Here is a 7500-nt window from a genome sequence, read left to right as displayed (position 1 = left end):
CCCTTGGACTCTTATGTCTCCATGTTTGTGTGTCTGATGAGAACAACAATCTGGGAAACTGGTCCAGTATTAAACCAGAACCGAGCTGTAATGTAACCCTACAGGACTAATGTTCAGCAGCTGCTAGAGTCCACTAAAACCCACCAGACTCCATGTAAATAATCAGGACTTTTAGTGTGTATAGAGCCAGCATATCTCCACCAGACTCCATGTAAATAATCAGGACTTTTAGCGTGTATAGAGCCAGTATATCTCCACCAGACTCCATGTAAATAATCAGGACTTTTATCAATGTAAAACACACTTAATTCAAAGAGGACAGAAACTAAATAAAACTACCAAAAGCCATCTTGGTTCATCTTTCCACTGTTCCAACAATCACCACTCTGGTTTGGTTGAAATAAACCCTTAATTCACCCATTTACATGTGGAGATATGCTGGCTCTATACACGCTAAAAGTCCTGATTATTTACATGGAGTCTGGTGGAGTTTGGTGATGGTGATTTCGGGGCTGTTTCATGTTAAACTAAAAGGATCTTACTCTTTAACTAAAAGGTCTATCTCTGTAGGGATCCATCCCATAATGTTATCACTTAGAAACACATGTATGTTGAAAGGTTATAAAATAATACCAAGGTTCCCCTTTAAAGAGACATCACAGGTCAGACTGTAAATATGAAGTGTTGAACACTCTTTGGTTCACGCTAACTTCAGTTTAAAACAGGATCTTGGGAAGCAACTCTGATCCGACTTTTCCTTCTTCGTAGATTCCTCCAGCCGGACCGGAGTGGGCTGAACCGGACCGGCTGTGTTTGGAAGCAGCGTTTTCTGGACTTAAACTGGCTTGAAATGATGTGCTGAAAATAAAAAAGTTGCTACAGTCGCTTCAGACCGGTTTAGGAAGTTGTCGTTGTGTCACATGACAAACTGCGTTCAGATATCACGGCTGAGCAAAGTTACAATTTCTTGCTTAAAGGGTAACTGGCGTATTTTCCAACCTGGACCCTGTTTAACTGTTTTTGTGTCTGACTGATGGGAACAGCCCAGTACCGACCGGGCTGCAACGTAACCCTGCAGAACAAATGTTCATGTGTGAGAGTCTGACAACACTATGGAAAGGATCCCTACAGAGATAGACCTTTAAAACATCTTTGAGACCTTTCTGTTTAACCACAAACAGCTCTGAAGTTGCTAACACCAAACTCCACCAGACTCCATGTAAATAATCAGGACTTTTAGCGTGTATAGAGCCAGCATATCTCCACATGTAAATGGGTGAATTAAGAGTTTATTTCAACCAAACCAGAGTGGTGATTGTTGGAACAGTGGAAAGATGAACCAAGACGGCTTTTGGTAGTTTTATTTAGTTTCTGTCCACTTTGAATGAAGGGTATTTTATGATGATAAAAGTCCTGATTATTTACATGGAGTCTGGTGGAGTTTGGTGATGGTGATTTCGGGGCTGTTTCATGTTAAACTAAAAGGATCTTACTCTTTAACTAAAAGGTCTATCTCTGTAGGGATCCATCCCATAATGTTGTCAGACACTTAGAATAATAATCTGAGTCTGTCAGCAGCAACAACAGAACTTTTAGTGACTCTAACTGCTGCTGAACATTAGTCCTGTAGGGTTACATTACAGCCCGGTTCTGGTTTAATACTGGACCAGGTTCAGACACACATGGAGACAGAGAGTCCAGGGTGAAGAAACAGCAGTTACCCTTTAATGTGTATGAATGTTTGTGTGTCTTGTGTGTGTTTCTTGGTGCAGGATGTGCTGATGTGTTTCTGTCAGAGCTGGGCAACATGTTTATTAAAATGCTTCTTTATGTATGATTGATCCTGATGGACAGTTTGTCCGTTACGGTACGACCCACTTCTCTCCAAGGATTTATTTTAGAAAAATGTTTCAAAAGTGTTTGTTTCCTAGTAAAGTGTCCGACGGCTGAACGGTTTACACATTCATCCAGAAAATACTCTGGATCTATAGATATATATATATATATATATATTAAATATCATCGTGTGCAAACTAGCAGCAACACACGCAGTTATCGTTAGCATATTTCACGTCTTATCAAGTTTTATAAACAGGTTTCTGAAGAGAAGAACATTTGTAGATTTAATAAATATTTTCTGTAAATTATATTTTATTTATATATATATATATACTTATTGTATTTACGTTGATATTATTTGGAGACTATTGGAAGCAGTAATGTTTGATTTATGAATACCTACTACCTGGCAGCCAATCAGAAAGCAGTATGTTCTGTCCTGGGTTTGTATTCCACGTTGCCCTGTGTGTCTCTGTGTGTGTCTCCGTGTGTGTGTGTATTTCTCTGTGTGTCTGTATATGTGGGTGTGGCTGTGTGTGTCTGTCTGTGTTTATCTGTGTGTGTGTGTGTGCGCGTGTGTGTATGTATATGTGTGTGTGTGTGGTTGTGTGTGTGTGTGTATGTATATGTGTGTGTGTCTGTCTGTGTTTATCTGTGTGTGTGTGTGTGTGTGTGTGTGTATATATGTGTGTGTGTGGTGTGTGTGTGTGTGTGTATGTATATGTGTGTGTGTCTGTCTGTGTTTATCTGTGTGTGTGTGTGTGTGTGTATGTATATGTGTGTATATGTGTGTGTATGTCTGTGTGTTTATCTGTGTGTGTGTGTGAGTTTTGTTTCAGCGGCACATAGCTCGCTCTGAGGTTTAGCCGTTAGCGTTGATGCTACGTAGAGGAAGGTAAAGGTCCGGTCTGAGTCTGTGTTTACCTGATAGTTCCTGGTTGAGCCTGAAGGTTGCGGCGCCGGCGGGAACATGGAGTCCAGCCGAGCCGCTGGCTTCACTTGCATAAAAAAACGTATCTGAGAAAGTGATCCACAGCTCGGTAGAAACGGTAGCTCCGTGTGCTACCGGCCTGCCAGACGACTGAATCCACTCCTAGCTTACCGACTTACGCACCAACGTCATTCAGAAGCAAAACAAACAGCTTAGTAGTTTAAATATGTCTGATAATATGTGGTTTCTTTATATCGTCTGTAGAAAAAGTTCTGCTTTTGATCCAGAGACTCCGTCTGAGAAGTGCTCGAGTTGTTTGGCCAACGCCGTCTTTCCTTTGGTTGCCGGGGGCGATGCGATGCGTCCTCCGGGACGGTCCCGGCAGACTTAAGTCTTATCGTCCGGCGCCGCGGCTAACGGATCTAACGGATCGGCTCCGATCGGCTCCTCGAACACAAAGCTTTCCGTTGTCCTTCTCACACATTGTCAGAGCAAAAAAAAAAAAAAAAGTGTCCCAGAAAAACTAAAACTAACAATAAAACATGTTCTGGTCTATAAAAATATCTGAGAGAGTAGCGGGGGGGCAGTGTGTCAGAGCGCCCCCTGGGGGGGGCAGTGTGACAGAGCGCCCCCTGGGGGGGGCAGTGTGTCAGAGCGCCCCCTGGGGGGGGCAGTGTGTCAGAGCGCCCCCTGGGGTGCGTTGCTGTATTGCGTAGTGATGAGAGGTAACTGAGCGGTGTAGCTTATCTGAGGCTTTCCTGCTGAGAGTCTGTTCTAACGGGCTCGTAATAACGCATTATGTAATAACTCATTATGTAATAACTCATTATGTAATAATGCATTATGTAATAACTCATTATGTAATAACTCATTATGTAATAACTCATTATGTAATAACTCATTATGTAATAATGCATTATGTAATAACTCATTATGTAATAACTCATTATATAATAACGCATTATGTAATAACTCATTATGTAATAACTCATTATATAATAACGCATTATGTAATAACTCATTATGTAATAACTCATTATATAATAACTCATTATATAATAATGCATTATGTAATAACTCAATGTAATAACGCATTATTTAATAACTCATTATGTGATATTTAGGGTCGGTCATCGTTTGGATTTTAACGATTCTGATTCCAATCCTGATTCTTCCTTCTGATTCCGGTTCTTATTGATTCTTGATTCTGATTCTTTGAGGGTGGAGTCGGGTCACATGTTTATTTCACCAATAAGAGGAAAGTTTTGTTTTGATCCAGAGGTGGATTGCAGTTTGACGAGGCTTTATCAACGTAAAATAAAGCCACGCTAGAGCACCGCTTACTGAGAGAAAAAAAGTGTCCCAGAAAAACTAAAACTAACAATAAAACATGTTCTGGTCTATAAAAATATCTGAGAGAGTAGCGGGGGGGCAGTGTGTCAGAGCGCCCCCTGGGGGGGGCAGTGTGTCAGAGCGCCCCCTGGGGGGGGCAGTGTGTCAGAGCGCCCCCTGGGGGGGGCAGTGTGTCAGAGCGCCCCCTGGGGGGGGCAGTGTGTCAGAGCGCCCCCTGGGGGGGTGTGTTGCTGTATGGGGCGTAGTGATGAGAGGAGTGATGAGAGGTAACTGAGCGGTGTAGCTTATCTGAGGCTTTCCTGCTGAGAGTCTGTTCTAACGGGCTCGTAATAACGCATTATGTAATAACTCATTACGTAATAACTCATTATGTAATAATGCATTATGTAATAACGCATTATGCATCCTAATCAAACCTTAAAATATAAGAAATGTTTACGGCATTATGTAATAAAACGCTGAACGCAGTATGTAATACAGCAACGGTTCTTACATCATGCTGGGGTTGAACTTGTTGTTTTTACGAAAATTTAATAATGTGGAGCATTATGTATTATAATAACCAACCAACATGGAAAAGGTTGGTTTCTCTACTGGCTCTGAAAGGCATTTAAACAATAAATGCATAAATGTAATGCATGTATTTCAAAAAAAGAGCAAAAACATCCAAAAAAGGGAAAGAAATGTCGGAAAAAGCGCCCAAAAACATTGAAAAACGCGACATTAACTTAAAAAAGCGTCAAAAACATTGGAAAGGAAATGACGCCTATGGGATGTTTTATTACATTTTTGTAAAAAAAAAGTGCGGCGCCAGCATTGTGTAAGAGCCGCCACGTTATGTTATAAATGATTACGTGTTGCGTTCAGGGCTTTACTTATAAAACACGGCTGACTTTTACACAATAAAGTGAAAATGTTTTCCATTTTAAAGTTGTTACATAATGAGTTGTTGTCCTTTCTCACAAGTCCTTAAAAACTGATTTGTGTTTCATTATTATCGTCAAACGTTAATCTGAAGAATTTATCTCAACGCCTAACTCATCCAGCACGGTGTGATCAGAGTTCTTCACCTTTCAGACGCATCATAACCAACATTTATACTACAGCTGCTTTTAAAAGCCTGGCTGGCTCGCCAAAAATCACCACATTCTTCGGTCTTCTTTCCAGGTAAACTTGTGTGATGTCAGCTTGTTAAATGTGAATATTTTCTAGTTTCTTCTCTCCTCTGGGACAGGTCCCACCTTTCTAAGATTTTTCTTAAAATTAGGCCCTATGTTCCCACATTTCTAGGACATTTTCAAAATTAAGTGTTGTGTTCCTACAATCCTTCAATTTAAGCCCTATCATCCCACAGCATTTTTTAGGGTTACGGTTAGTGGGATAAAATCAGATGCAAATTTATAAAAAAGGAAATGTGGGAACACAGGCAATCTCCCATGGACAAAACAAGACATTTGAGGACATCATCTTGGGCTTTTGGGGAAACACTGATCCACAAACATATACAGTACATATTGCCATCTTTAAGATGAGTCTTATTTTTGAAATTCCGTCTTTATATTTCTTCTTTTTATTAAAAAAAGAACAGTGTTTTCAGTTAAATGTCTGGAAGAAAAACTATATTTAAGTATCTTTTTTCTGTGATTTAAATGGAACTGATTGAGTTAAATGAGCGTTAACGATAGTCTTGTATTGTGGCACACTTTATATCGTATCTTAATGAAAACACCCCTAAATGAAACTAAACGTTAGTTGCAGACAGGGTCAGACATTAACATGTTGACTCACCGGCAGAGTTGGTTAAAATTTGCCGGCCAAACATTAACTTGCATTGTTTGTTGTTTGTTGTTTTCTACCAAACATCGGGGTTGCAAGTCCTGTTGGTTTATCCTCTGTTTTCATCCTTTTTTTCTTTTAAAAGGCTGGCTGGCTCGCCAAAAATCACCACATTCTTTCCTAATTTATTAGCCCAAGCTAAACGCCAGCTAACAGGAAACAGAAGTGACACAGGGGCTGGCGTTCAGTCTGTCTGTCTGCCTGCCTGTCGCTCTGATAGCAGAGAAACAGAAGAAACTAGCAGTAGCTTCCCCAAAATACAGACTGAAAAACAACTATTTTGGCAAAAACATTTACCCACCATGTGGCCGATAACCCTCAAACAGGAGATTTGGCGCCTGGCGAGAGTTAATTTCGGACCCTGGTTGCAGACATAAAGGACTAAGATTATATTTAAAAAGGAAAGAAATTAGTTTTAACGTCACAAAAGATGAGAAACTCCGATCACACCAGAACTGAACTTTATCAGCCGTAAAGCCGTTTTCTTCTCTCTGAAGTTTTTTGTGCAACCAAATGTTTTTAAAGCCCAAGTGGCGTTTAAAGAGCACGCAGGATTATTATTATTATTATTAGAAACCGAGCCGCTACGGATTGTCTCGAGGCAAATATGAAGCATTAAAACTGTTGAAACGTTGAAAGTGGCACTGAGGAGTTTGGCAAACTGTTGATTGCTGCACGTGAACCTAAAACCTGTTCAGGGCTGGGTATCCATTCTTTCAGATTCATAAGGGCCCGACTGCGTTTCAGATCCACTGGATCAGCGATGTATTTAAGCTGCTATACCAGTTGTAGAACTTATGGAATATGGAAGAGATTCTCCAACAAGAAAAGCAACAAAAACGTCCAACAGAAAAAAAAATGACAAACCGTAAAAGTAGAAATCTAACAAAGTCTGCTGAGGTGCATGTGGTTGTTGGAGTGTGACCAAACATATACAGTACATATTGCCATCTTTAAGATGAGTCTTATTTTTTTTAACCCTTATGTTGTCCTTCGGGTCCCAGTGACCCAAAGGACAAAACAAGGGTTATGTACTTTTGTTTACTTTGTTGAAAATTGCTCTCTAAATCCTGTCTCTTGTAAAGTAAGTAAGTAAAGTTTATTTCTAGAGCACATTTAAACACAGTTTAAGCTGACCAAAATGCTGTACAAACAAGCACTAAGGTGCTGTATTAACCCTTGTGTGGTCCTTTGGGTCACCAAGACCCGAAGGACCACTCAAGGGTTAAATTCTGTCTTTATATTTCTTCTTTTTATTAAAAAAAGAATACTGTGTTTTCAGTTAAATGTCTGGAAGATAAATCATATTTTAGTATCATTTTTTATGTGATTTAAATGGAAAATTAATCTGTTGACTCACTGGCCAAGTTGGTTAAAATTCGCCAGCCAAACAGATTTCTTTACCGGGCAATATATTAACTTGCCTTGTTTGTTTGTTGTTGTTTTCTACCAAACATCAGGGTTGCAAGTCCTGCTGGTTTATCCTCCGTTTTCATCTTGCTTTTTTTCTTTTAAAAGGCTGGCTGGCTCGCCAAAAATCA

The 7500-nt window shown here is 40.0% G+C and overlaps 2 protein-coding genes across 2 annotated transcripts in view; both read right to left on the bottom strand.

Annotated features, from left to right (window-relative positions):
* Positions 1 to 7500, bottom strand: part of LOC114561491 (ephrin-A2) — a 366950-nt gene that overhangs the window by 303352 nt on the left and 56098 nt on the right. The window lies entirely within an intron of this gene.
* Positions 7469 to 7500, bottom strand: part of zbtb37 (zinc finger and BTB domain containing 37) — a 16140-nt gene continuing 16108 nt past the window's right edge. Inside the window, exon 7 of the mRNA XM_028587578.1 lies at positions 7469 to 7500. This exon is cut by the window's right edge and continues 997 nt beyond it. The gene's annotated coding sequence lies outside the window, so the exon portion shown is untranslated.

The sequence above is a fragment of the Perca flavescens genome, chromosome 9, assembly GCF_004354835.1.
Source record: "Perca flavescens isolate YP-PL-M2 chromosome 9, PFLA_1.0, whole genome shotgun sequence".
NCBI classification, from domain to species: domain Eukaryota; kingdom Metazoa; phylum Chordata; class Actinopteri; order Perciformes; family Percidae; genus Perca; species Perca flavescens.
The sequence above is the reverse complement of the archived record's forward strand: the minus strand, read 5'-3'. Positions and strand labels throughout refer to the sequence as shown.